The 13,752-nt window shown below is 36.8% G+C and overlaps 1 long non-coding RNA gene across 1 annotated transcript; it reads left to right on the top strand.

Annotated features, from left to right (window-relative positions):
* Nucleotides 1–10,824: 10,824 nt before the first annotated feature.
* On the top strand, nt 10,825–12,928 carry LOC150092136 (uncharacterized). Its single transcript, XR_016550618.1, has 4 exons — nt 10,825–10,892; nt 11,537–11,569; nt 12,535–12,572; nt 12,853–12,928. It is a non-coding gene; the product is annotated as an uncharacterized LOC150092136 (long non-coding RNA).
* Nucleotides 12,929–13,752: the final 824 nt, after the last annotated feature.

The raw sequence follows: 13,752 nt of genomic DNA, 5'->3' as shown, positions 1-13,752 counted from the left end.
GGTAGTGAAGATTTCAGAGAAGTCGGTAAGAACTCGCATACAGAAATGAGTAGACAAACATGCTATACTCTGCAAGGAACAGGATGGGTTTACTAAAGGAAGTCATGTTTTAGCAATTTGCTCATATTTTATAACAATGTTACGGCCGAGTTGGATAGTATAATGATGTTGGATTTTGCTAAGGCATTTGATTGGATACCACACGAAAGGCTGTTGTATAAACTAGAGAATATGGATCCAGAATATAAACTCTTGACTTGGAGAAGGGGATGGTTGACAGACAGATATCAAAAAGTGGTATACTGGGGTGTGAATCCACCAGATTTAAGGTGATCAGTAGTGTTCCTCAGGGTTCAGTCCTCGGGCCATTATTGTTCAATCTATAAATTAATGACATCGAGAAGGATCTAACATCAGATGTGAATTGTTTGCCGATGATGTGAAGATAGGCACGGGCAATCAGGGATGCTACTTATGTTCAGCAATTACGAAATGATTTGAATGGACTGGAAATTTGGGCAAACAAAAATGGCTAACAGTTTAATGTTAGTAAGTGTAAAGTTATGCACTTTGGCGTGATTAGGGTTCCAGCAGCATATTATATTAGCGGGGTTATGATACATGAAACTGAAGAGACAAAGCATCTTAGCGTATTGGCGGATAGGAATTTAAAGTTCAAAGGTCACATAGCAAAAGTTACAAATTCAATTCAGAGGATAATTGCGATGTTGAAGCGTTCCTTACATGTCAAAGTTCGCGCAATAATACATGTGTGATCTTCAGTAAGATCACACATGTATTATTGCGCGCAGATTTGGCCCTCCGCGTTCTAGGCGATAAAAATCTATGGGAAGGGTGCAAAGACGAGTTACAAAAATTATATCTGGATTATGGAATTTAGATTGTGAAGAAAGATTGCGAGTACGTGGAATACAGACTGGTTAACAGAAGAAAGAGGGATGATATGTTAGATATCTATAAACTTCTGAATGGGTGTTATAGCATTTCAAATGGTGAAATTTTTCGTTATATGGAAGGTGGGGAGAGAACATGTGGGGTAACCATAGAAGTTAAATTTATTTGCAGTCAAGAAATGGGTAAGGGCTAGGTTTTTTCCCCCGAGTGCAGTGAATGAGAGGAATAATTTGCTCTTACGGATAGTGAGTGCGTTTAGTGTGATTGAATTTAAGGGAAGGTATGATAGCTGGTTTGGGTGATTTACAGCCTCCCTCAATAAGTCCTTGACTATCTGGGGATCTCAGATAATAATAATGATAATAAAAATAATAATAATAATAATGTATATTCTTCTTGATATTTTTTATAATATTTATAGAAAAATAATATATAGATTCTCCGTAGCTAAGTCAGTTTCGACTAAGTTTGTGGTTGGAAGGACCTGGGTTCGAAACAATTCTATGATGCAAAAAACATTTATCAGGGTTTTTTAGTTAAAGCTGAATTAGCTGGTCTCACGCGCAAGGAGGCTGGGGGGAGGGGAGTTTTCATCCTGAAAAACCGCCCAAAGAAGAATTGCAGTTTACAGCAACAGCAGACAATGCTGATAGCATTAAACCCCCACCCCCAACGCCAACGACAAGAAGTATCAAGTTTCTGAGAAATCAAGTTATTTAAGCTTGGCTGTCCATTGAGCCAAATACTAAAGGAAAGACTGAATCGGATAATATATAATATTTGAAACAGATTTATTGAGAATTGTATTCTATCCTGATGAAAAATCAAAACGTCTTATATTTCATGCACGTAAAATGCAAAAAAAGAAAAAAAAAGCACTGAAATATGGTGATACCCACACTTAACTCTAAAATAGTATAACAATATTTTTATGTTTTTATTTTCATGATCACATTTCATAGTAATCGAAGTTTTGTATAATAATGGATTCTCTTTTTTCATAAAGTTAGCACATTTTAAATTTAATGTGTTCATAAGATTAAAAAATAACCCAGCAAAGAATCAAATGATTCTTTGCTGGGTTATTTTTAACAAGTGAATATAAACCTTTTTGATTTAATGTCAGAAGCAGAGAATACTGCCATATACCTATGAGCACTAAACAATTACAATGGTACGATATTATAATTATTCTTCACGCATGTCTTAAAAAACAACAGAAATGTTAATAATGCGTTATCAACATATAATGTTAGTGGACGTTTTTATTTCGCTTAGTCCGATTTGATATAAAGCCATGTAATAATCAAATAAATTTTAAATTCTTTTGTTAATTTCTTTCTAATCAATTCTTTATGTTGGGTCACTTATTGCAGCAATAATCGCTGTCTGCAAGTTGCTGACACTGTTCTGGTGGGATAGGTTGCCATTCTGTCTTCAAACGCCCAAACATGTACATCGGTTGGTGATAGGTAGTTTGCACAGGTGTATGCGCGCGCCAGAATATCCCACATCACTTCACTTGGTTTTCAATCAGGACTCTGGGGCGGCCAAGGCAACAGATTAATGCCAACCTCTGACCTGCTGGAAGAAACAATCGGTTACCTTCCCATAGAACTCCGCATTCCCTCCAGGAAGATGGTTAGCCAGCACCTCCTGCTACATAGAAGCATTGAGTTTCGTGCCCACACCGTATATGGGCTTCACCTGCAGTACAGACCATTGCCCATACCATGACTACACTACCACCACCATAATCCTTCACTGTGGCCACGAGACAGTCGTGGTGAAGTCCCTCCTGAGGGCCACATAAAAACAAGACCCCCACATGTATATCCGACGGGTGGAGAGTAAAGCGACTCTCATCACTCCATATCACTTTCACCAACTGGTCATTGGTCCAGGGCTTACACCGCCCTGCATTCGCATCCGAGATTAAATGCTCCCTCTTCGCCGAGGCCCGAAAAATCCCATCTCATGAAGTGCACGCTGCACTGTTTGTGTTGATGGGCCACACTGGAGATGGAAGGAGAACCCTCTGGGTCTACTGAGCAGCTGTGTTCTCCCAAACTGCTGCCTTGAATGTCTGTTACCTTCCTTTTATAGGTGATCCTATTCAGTGCTTTCCCTGGGAGGCGAGTACATTATATCTAGGGGGTGTTCTCATCTGTCGTGTTGTGAACTTTTTGAAAGTTTTCCTTAATTTTGCATTTATCTTTGTAGCCAAAGCAGTTTCATTTGCTTGCCTGAACGACATAGTGATTCTATACAAAGAAAGCTGTCATGTAACGTAATATTGGAAGGTAACGATGAAATGCTTTGATGTTTACTTTGGCTCTGCTTGCGTCTATAAGGTGACAGAGAAGCCAGTGTAATGCTGTTCGGATATATATATATATATATATATATATATATATATATATATATATATATATGATGCCTCGACCATAGGTGCAACACTATCGGCAAGATTTTGTTTTTCTAAGTTGGTACATCTGTCATAAGCATTGATGTGAAATTGCAATTCGTTCTATCAAGTATTTGCTTTATACAGCGATCTGAAGTAAGTGTTGTCTGTATCATTTGAAATGGATAAAATTGAGTATCCTGCAGTTATAAAATTTTTTGTAAAAGAAGGTTTAACGGCAAAAGAAATTCATTCGAAGGTAATAAAAGTTTATGGGCACTGGTCTCCTTCGTTGTCAACAATATGAGGGCTGCCGAGTTTAAACGTTTCCGTATCAGTCTTGAAGATGATCGATGAGAAGGAAGTTCAAAAAGTGTAGCAACACCAGAAATCATTGATCAAGTGCATCCTATATATGGTATTGGATGACCGGAGAGTCAAAGTGCGTGAAATTGTTGAGACTATAAGCATTTCAAAAGAACGTGTAGGATATATTTTGCATGAAGAATTGCAAATGAAAGAGCTTCGTTTAAGATGGGTGCCGCGCTTGCTCACAGCAGATCAAAACGCACTCGCATGAAATTATCTGAACAGTGCTTGGAGCGTTTTAACAAGAATAAAACTGATTTTGTGCGTCGATTTATTACTACGGATGAGGCTTGGATTCATTACACCAAAAATCCAAACAACAGTCAAAACATTGGACAGAAGCCGGTTGTTTAGCGCCAAAGACAAAGTCGGTTCCATCAGCAGGAAAGGTCATTGCATCGGTGTATTGGGATATTAATTATCTTGAAAAGGGTAAAACAATAACCGTTGGATGTTATTCCGATCTTTCAACCACACTAGACGAAAAATTATTGAGAAAAGACACACGGGCAAAACACTTTTGACAACAAAAGTGTTTTGGCAATGGGAAAATTAAGGGATCTGCATTATGAATTGTTGGAACATCCATGCTATTCCCCAGATTTGGCTCCCTGTGAATTCTATCTCTTCCCAAAACTAAAACTCTTCTTGCCATTCACATGTTGCACCCCGAAAAACGAGTGGGGTGTATCTGAAATATATGTGTGTCCATAGCGTAAGAGGTGTCTGCTAAGGGGGGAAAAATGTTCCCTTCCTCTTAGACACCTTCTAACTCACCTTTGGGTGCGAAGCACCCAAAGGTGAGTTAGAAGGTGTCTTAGAGCATTCGAACTGAGGCTTTTCCAATTACAGCATTCGAATTTAATTACGTCCACGTATCCTGTCATGGTACGCATGATATTACTTAGGCACTGAATATTTCTCCTGCATATCATACGAGCTCGTATAAACGTTCAATAATCCATGATTTACCCTTCTTGAGAGTCTGCCTTAACCCCGGAACATTGGTCATTCGTGTATCCCCATTAAATAAATAAATAAATTTATTTATTTATTTATTTATTTATTTTGTGCCCGTGTAACTTTATGGGAATGGCGTTTGTTTCCATAGCATTCGACTACGAATCAAAAACCATTATAATTTTGATTCCAGTTGATGATTGGAGGAGTCTTTTTAGGGCGTTCTTCAGCCAATTCCAGAGTTAGTCGATTTGGGCCCAGACTGAAAGTCTTGATTCATTGTTCTTGAGCTCACTATCAATGTTCGCTGATGGGTGAATTTTAACTGCCAATAGATCTTCATAAAGTTAATGGTCAAGGAGTTCCACCTAATTCCTTTGGGAATATAAGAAATTATTGGATTATTTTTTTAGTTCCACTCAAAAAATTTTAAAAAATTTAGCACATTAGTAAAGGGAATTAAGAAAACTCAGATAAGTCGGTTACTATGCTCTCAAATTAATCATCTTCTCTCTCTCTCTCTCTCTCTCTCTCTCTCTTGATACCTCAGTTCTCCAATAATCAGGTGATTATCGCGACGTCACACACGCTAGTGAAAATCATCATTTGTACTTAGTATTCAGTTATTCAACGGATGTTGAAGGGGCATTTCAATCTTGCACCCATCAGTCTCCAAAAGTTAGATTGGATTAAAACGGCCTCGCTTACACCTTACACAGGAATAAAAAGGTGATAGCTGATTTTTTTTTTTTGATATTTTATTGCATACGAAATTAGTAAGTTCTTGTGTGGTGTGCTATTACTGGACTTGGAGCATCCGTAGCTTTCTCGCTATGGATGATGTCTTGAGTTGGAATCAAAGTAGGCTCAAATCACGTTTAGGACGCGAAGAACCCTTATAATCCCCCCCCCCTCTGAATGTGAGCTGTCCAGATTTCTACCGAGGTGGTGGTAGTGAGTGCTTCTTCTCATAATGGAGGGAAAGAAGAGCACACGCAACTTACAGATTCAATGCATCAGTTCCATAGAATTAAAGTATTTCTGTCATAATTCAAAACAAAAATCTATCCATTTAGTAAAAATAGATCATTCATTTTTTTTAGCCTAGTGTTGGTTAGAGGTATGAGAATAGGACGATGTGAGATTGTAGTTTAAGGGATTTGATTAGCATCCATGATCAGAAGAGGGAGATTTTTAGATGTTGAAGTGCAAATGCTTAGGACTATGAATTCCAAGTAGAGAATTCTTCTCATAAACTAACGCATGAACGATAGAGCACTATATAAGTATAAGTGATTCCAGTGGTTCATAGCCCAACGATTATTCTCAGTCTAGCCATTTGTGTAAACAGCAATATCATCGAGAAAACTTTGTTATTGAACTTCCTAATAACCCGAATAACGAAAAGGACATCGATAACGAGTGTGTCATTACACGCCGATGTTGTTTATCCAGTAGTTTGTACTTTGTAAGCATTAAAATATTCGTTAAAGTTCCGTCACGTACATCGATCGAGTTATTTATCCGCACTACCATTGGTGTCTCTGGGAGAGTTGATAATCAATAACTTAAAATATCATCGTCCGTGGAGAAATCACTTGTCAAATCACAGTAGAGAATGCAATCGATGAACGTTCTATACTTCTCATTTCTTAAATGATACATCAAGAACTTATTCTAATTTGGGGTCAGAAGGCAAACGTCTAATAACGGTTTGTGACGGAACTACAGAAACTAGTAAGGTTCATGGAGTATTCAAATGCATAATAGAAGGATCGCCATTGAGGAACAAATTCGTGATCGAATCATACACAGGCCTGCGATGTTCATTCTAGTCGGGTTTGAAGAACAAGGATGAATTACTCGACGTGATTAAAGAATCTCCAAGTAGCATTCCCCACCCCCCTTTCACCTACTATTCTGTACTATCCCCTTTCGATTATTTCTCTTCTTCTTTTTCAACATGGATCAGTTGACTGCTGGACAAAGATCTCATCTCCATTCCACTCTGTTTTCAGCTTTTCTCATTTTCCGAACTCAACAATCCTAATAAAATCATCTTGCCATAATATACATAATATACGTCTAGGATCCTGTAATATCGAACGATGAACCATAGTACACCCTCGTCAATTGAAGAAAGCGTACGAAGGCTGTCAAGACGACGTTTTTAATTTGAATATATTAATATGTGATATCGAGTAGAAATGCCTCTTCTAGATTGTACTAGGGCTATATGTCGGAGTACTTGAAAAATTAGCTCATATTTTATGCTGGAATTTTGAGCAATTCTGTGTTGCATACTCTGTGGAATTTCCATGCAAAAGTCCTGTTTGAATATAGCATTATAATGATCCAACTTTTCACTGATTGTTTGTGCAACAGTAAGAATCGTGGAAATATTTTAAAGAAATGCGGGTATGCACTTCATTCTGCTAGTACCTTTCTCTTTTTACATAGACATTTGACATAGAAATGATCAAAATAACAGTGTCTGTTTGAAATCAAAATGCGATTACTCATCTCGAATCTGTAATAGGCATAGAGGGGGGTACATCGGTACAAAATCATCGATAACCACTGTGGTTTTAAACAAACACATCTGGTTTCATCTGAATTATGAGAACTCTTACAAGTCGTCGATTGTATGTTTCAGTATTTTTCAATGATGGATTTCTCTGTTAGATTTCAACTTTGGTATTAAAGATTTGGTATTAAAGGTTTGCGTCCATAGTCAGAATATATGAAGAGTTCAAGTTGCGAATTGTTAGAGAGGAGGTATCACGTATGGATTTCTTGTCAGCTCATATATGTCAGATAATTAATATTTTACAAATATCGGATTCTAGTGGAATGCGACGATGAACAGCCTGTTTTCTACCTACTACAGGGTAAAGGCTTCTCTCATTGAGGGAGCGTTGGGTCTACTACTCTCATGGTGACCCAGTCCATATTGGGAGCGTGTATCAATAATTGTATGAGTGAATGTATGAAGATGGAAGACAATCACAACACCCATGCCTACGCGGAACTCGAACCCACAGCCTCTTGACTGGAGAGCGGATACACTAACCCCTCGGCCAACCAGGCCGGCTTCTTGATAAGTACCGAAAACCATGCTCTGGCGATTCTGATAAACAGGAATACTACTGCAATTTGCTTCATTACAAGGCCACCTAGATAGTATGTTAAGAAGGAATACATGGATTATACTGCGTAGCAACACGTTTCCTAGCAACCAGATGTTATTTCACATACAGTATTTATGTTTAATGTTAAAAATATGTTTATATCGGCCTGTGAATAGAATAAACAAGGTACGATACCTCTTTCTTTTGCCAAAAGAATCTGTCAACAAGTAGTTTATTGCCCTGCATACATATAGACCTCGGATACAGTAGATTATCAAACACCGCAATGTGCTTGCGCCACTTGATACTAAATAACAGAAGATTATCAGTAGAAGGTCATGTGTAAAGTAACAGCAGGGCACAGAATCGATTGACTGTCGCCAAATATTGTGCAGGTTTTTAGTAAAAAAATAGAAATTTATAAAAATAGAGGGAAGATCCTCTTGCTTCCTGTTCATCTATTCACACTAACTGAGTACCACGAGTAAGGTTACGTTACATAATCTAGAAACCCAACTCTAGAGGCCAAACAGTACTTTTTCATCTCCTGGTGGTCTCATGTCGCTTTATATTCTGATACATTTATAACAATAATACGAATATGATCTATGGCCGATTTTAATATTTTTCTTGAGTCCCTCCCATCTCTGTATGAGACCATTTAACGAGTTGAAAATACGTCTTTAGGTGTTATTACTTATTAAACCAAAGCTGAAATTATTTCACATATGTAAGGATTAAAATCTCATGAATTAGAGAGAGAGGATCTAGTTCGCGGATATCCTATCCGAGAAGTGCACTTTCTATTGACAGAAATTTGGATTAAGGAAACATTAAGAAGGAGTTAACTGGGATAAATCTTTTTTTAAGTTTGTGATTAGCTTACGTTGGGAAAAAGAAGTCCCTTCGAAGTACAAGCTTTGATTAACAGAAGTTATGTTTTTATCATTTTGTGCTATGCAGAAGAAAAACGGAGATTAACAAAAATGAGACAAGCAATGGAAATGAGAGCTTTAAGGAGAATGTTAGCAAAAAACAAGTAAAGAAAGAATAAGAAGCATTAGGAAAGCTTTAGTACTAGAAAGTTGGAGAAATGCTTGAGAACTCTCGATTGAAGGTAACAATTGGAGGAATATGATGTCCCAAGTCAGCGCAACTGAATTCCGGGTCAAATGGCTTCGAGAAAGGAACTAACGGAGTTGAAAGAAGCATTGTGAAAGGCGGCATGTTGAAGGCCTGTTTGTTCGGTAAATTTTTGAGAAATTCGTCCATCACATTGTCAACTGCAAATGCTACCCGCAGTGGACGATTCACCACACTCAACGTAATTGCACGGTGCTACGAAGGATAATATGTAAAAAAAAACATTTGTCGTCCGACATGTTCAATAAAGAGTTCCAAGCATCGCATGGAACGTGATCCTGAACATAAACATTCAAACCCGAGGCTCACAACATGAGTTTCCATGTCACGACCGCAGTTTGCAAGCCCCACATTACCGCAACCATTATGAGCGCCATCTTCAGTGGTGCAAACAGCGTGTACAGGGACGTGGAAGCGTGGAAAGTTGTGTTATGGAGCGAAGAATCACACTATACCTATACTGAGTAGATGAACAGACCTTGGTGTGTGGGATGCCCGAGGAACGTCTCTTACTACTAGGCTGCATAATCTCAAGTACGAAATTCGGAGGTGACAGTGGATGATATGGTCCCGTTTTCCCTGTTTCGGTCTCCGACCAGGGAAAACGACTCTTTGTTGGGCCGAGAATATTCACATCCGAGAGTTATCAGAACATTCTGGATAATGCAGATCCTTAAGAGGATCTGCATTATCCAGAATGTTCTCATATCTCTCGGATAGCGTTTTGTGAATTCCAAATTGTGTCTTTTAGCAAGACCAAAATAGCCTATGTGTAACTGAGTGGGTTTTGGACATGAAAATATCCACAAATGACTAGCTTCCACAGAGTCCTGGTCTCAACCGTACTGAACATCTGTGGGATGAACCGAAGCATCAGTGGTGCTTCGGTTGTGAAGGACGGCCGTTCCACATCACTCCAGGACCTCATTACATGCCTAAAGGAAGAATGCTCCAAAATTCTCATTGATCGCTATCTTACGCCTCTGGAAAGTATTCCTTGAAGGATTGTTGCAGTCATCGAAGAGAAAGGGGGTCCTACATCTTATTAAGGTGGGCAGTTTGTTCCTCGCACTGTGGTGTCAGTAAACGTCTTTCCAAGCTTTCCTATAATAAATATTGACTGTGGATTGGCTAAGGGATAGTTAATCTGGAGATTCTGCTCCAGAGAGTGAAAATGACTTTAGAAGATATACCAAGAAGAATGTGTAAAATGAAAATTGAGGACAAGGAGGCTGTGATTAAATTGGAAAGGGGTGAGAAACCTTATGAGAAGATTTAGAAAAAATAAACCTGAAAATGGAACAGTATTCACGAAATAAGAATTTGGGAAGATAGAAAGAAAATTGGAAATTTCAACTAGCCACACCTGACAGTTTGTGTTGGAGTAGTTGTTGATCAAGAAGTATCTTCCAGGGTTAATATTTCGAAACAAGAAATAGTCACTAATTTGTCTAGTTTATTTGTAAATCGAGCGTTGCTTGGAATGTTAAAAAAAACACTGAAGCAGGTAAATTCAGTTCGCACCAAGCCAAACATATTTCAATCATACTGCGCATATACTTTGCAAATAATGTTCAGAATTATATTGTCCAAACATTCATCATTAAATAAAGACATAATAAAAGGTAAAGCTGTGGATTGTTTTCGAACTGCATCTAAAATGCAAGGCTTGGACAAGGACACGTATGACGTCACGAGTGGGCATATGTAAAATTCTCATACGCAGTCTTCCACTGAGAGAAATACCAGATGGTGTTTTTTTTTCAAAAAAAGTGATAGTCAGTACTCTTAGATATTTGTTATCAATTCAAAACCGGAGCTTTATCCACGTGACCACAATAACTTAACATAAATAGCAGGAACCAACGGAATTTACAATCAGTTTCCAAAGATGGCGACGTCGATCGTTTTAATCCTGGCAGCGGTTGCCCTGGTAATTGGGGGAAGGACACCCACACCAGCAGAGGGTAAGTCTTTTTTTCTATATAGTTTTTTCAAGACTTTTTTGTAATTATCGGGCAGTAATTGCTACCTAAGTGTAACGGAATAGTACCGAAGATGGTCACTTAATGTTTTGACCACATTTGCATCGTATTTGAATCCATATAAAAGAGTTGAAAACCTTAGTTTTTGAGAGTTTCTAACTGTTTGTAGTCAATATTATTTTTGCAAATTTGCATGTTTTACATCATTTAACAATAAAATTTTATGTTTGCTATAAAATAATCGAATCAATCCATTTAACTAGATTAATCGTTAATTACACTTTCAATTTATCTGTAGAAAAACACGCATATCAAGTAAAGTATAAAAATACAAGGAAATGTTCGGCACGCTCTGGTGAAATATTCTCAAATGTTTATATATTGATTGAATTAATCTTTCAGAAAGCTACTACAGTTCATTAATATGTTAAATGACTTCATTTGGAAGTTCTAGAAATAAAGCATCCGTGATGATTGCAAACATTTAAATTTAATAACGTGATTAAAATTACATAATTAATGTATTAGTGAAAGTAAATCTGCACGTGGTAACAATAATAATTATCGGTAGATATTCGTACTTATATATTATGATTATTTATTTTTATTCATTTACTTTTTTTCAGTGGCCAAAATGCACGAAGCAATGGAAAACCCCAGTAAGTAAATCCATTCATTATTCTTCCATAATTTCTTTAAACTTGGAAAGTGTTGCTGTTTTACCTCACATTAAAAGGAGACGAGCTAATAAGTCTGTTTGGTTTGCCAAATATTTCCTGTTTATTTAAATAAAGTAAATAACAGTCGTTTGTTTTTATCTTCTCCAGTACTCATTTTTGCATCCCCATTATGTTGATTATTTACATTTCACATTTAAAAAATTCATTACAGTAATACTCGATTTTTTCTTCTTTCAATTTAAAGCTTATTTGGTTACTATAACTATCTGAAGCAGTTCTTGTAGTATTCGCTGTTAGCATAATTTGTGTGCTTTTCAAACATCTTATCTCTAAGTTGTTTACATCGTTTTATGACTTTTAGAGTAGGCGCATTACTGAAATGGAAAAATCTTCCCAATTCTGTTATATCTCTTCAAATTATACAATGACCAAAAGCAGTTATACCAATGTTCATCATAAAGTAGTCAGAGATTCATTCGTGATTTGTAAAGTTTTGAAGGTCTTCTCCACACTTTATCCTCCATATATGCGTGTTATCTTCTCTCATGAATAAGTTACCGTCCTTCAACCAGAGATACTGTTTGTCCTGGCTATATTTTTTGCTGCATACAGTAAATGTTTCACATTCGCAGAGAAACGTTCATTCAAGGATATTTTGCCATCTTTACAATTACCACTTACATCTCTTGTGCTTTGTATTTTTTTCTTATTGCCTTCTATTCATCTATCCCTCCTGTTCTTGGATCTAAATTTTATATTTGTGCTTGACTGTTTGTGCGTTATAGAGATTGTGAGCTGCTTCGGTGTCCTTTTCATTAAAATCCACTTGTTTTGTGAAATCTCATCCACACACAACTGAAAAGTCCAAGTTCCTTAGTTTTTAAATTCTAATAATTTTGATGGACATACGTATATCGATAACATAATGAAATGTTTTTTTTCAGACTTGTTTCAAGGCGACATCGCAGGAATTGATCCACATGTGAGTTCATGTATGAAAATAAATATTTAGTTTACTTTATGTAATGTTAAAAGCAACTAAACGTCGAATAAACAAATAAATAATTATTCTGTTTTTTTACGTTTTATTTATATATGTTTTTATTTAAATAAATGTTATTTATATACGTTTCTATTTATCAAAGTAATATATGCATTTATTTATTTATATCTATCTAAGAAATAATAACATAATTTAAGCATCAATGTCACCTAAGGAAGTTAAACGAATGCTATCTAATCAAATAAAACTACATTTACAGGATAGAAATGCTATTGTGAATCCTGCAAAGTATTGGCCGAATAATGTAGTTCCTTATGTGATTGACCCTTCACTGGGTAAGTGTGTTTACTTATTAAAGACTTCGCTAGATATCCTCAATGTTAATAAATTTTAACATGTAAAATTAAAATTATAAACACATGAAAATAAATATTAAAATAGTTAACATAAAAATAACATCAGAAAAAAGAACTGTATTGTTATCTATTGGATCCGGTATTGCACATACCACGTCTTCTGTGAACTTTCATCACGTAAATCAAATTGCAGACTAATTAGACATTTGGAAGAGATACACTCATATTCAGAGAAAACGCATCACCTTACATAAATATAGATTTTAGTAGTTAAAGAGCCAATTTCGCAATTTTTATCATTGGATATTTCGTTGTACTGTATCTTTTATCATTGCGACGGGTTGCTATTTCCCTCTATTTATGCTATAAATAGAGAGAAAGAGCTAGTGTTCTTATTTGCGAGAAAATAGGAAACTCTGCCCCAGAAATCGCTGTGCGTCGTCCGGAGAATTGACATGGGACTAAGAAGAACAAACGGAAGTTGCGGCAAGCTCTGAAGCTGTCAGGAGAAGATTCATTCGACAGGGACTGATGGACAAGTTCCTAAAAAGAAACCATCGAAACCAAAACGATGAGATTGGATACGTATAATTGGTGCAAAAAGCATGCCACATAGTTCCTTGATCAGAGGAAAGGAGTAATTATTTCTGAGGAGGAAAAGTTTAAACTGCAGGGTGCCGACGACAGACAGACAATTCGAAGACGATCAGAGGAAAAATTCAACCCTGACTGTGTGGTGTCAGCGGTCAAAATCTAAGCCAGTCAGATATTGACGTTCATATCATGGCGTTGGTCGCTTGTAA

The sequence above is a fragment of the Typopeltis vanoorti genome, unplaced genomic scaffold (genome assembly GCF_054136105.1).
Source record: "Typopeltis vanoorti isolate ZY-2024b unplaced genomic scaffold, IOZ_Tvanoo_1.0 HiC_scaffold_450, whole genome shotgun sequence".
Lineage (NCBI taxonomy): Eukaryota > Metazoa > Arthropoda > Arachnida > Uropygi > Thelyphonidae > Typopeltis > Typopeltis vanoorti.
Note: the sequence above shows the minus strand (reverse complement) of the source record. Positions and strands in the feature narration are given on the sequence as shown.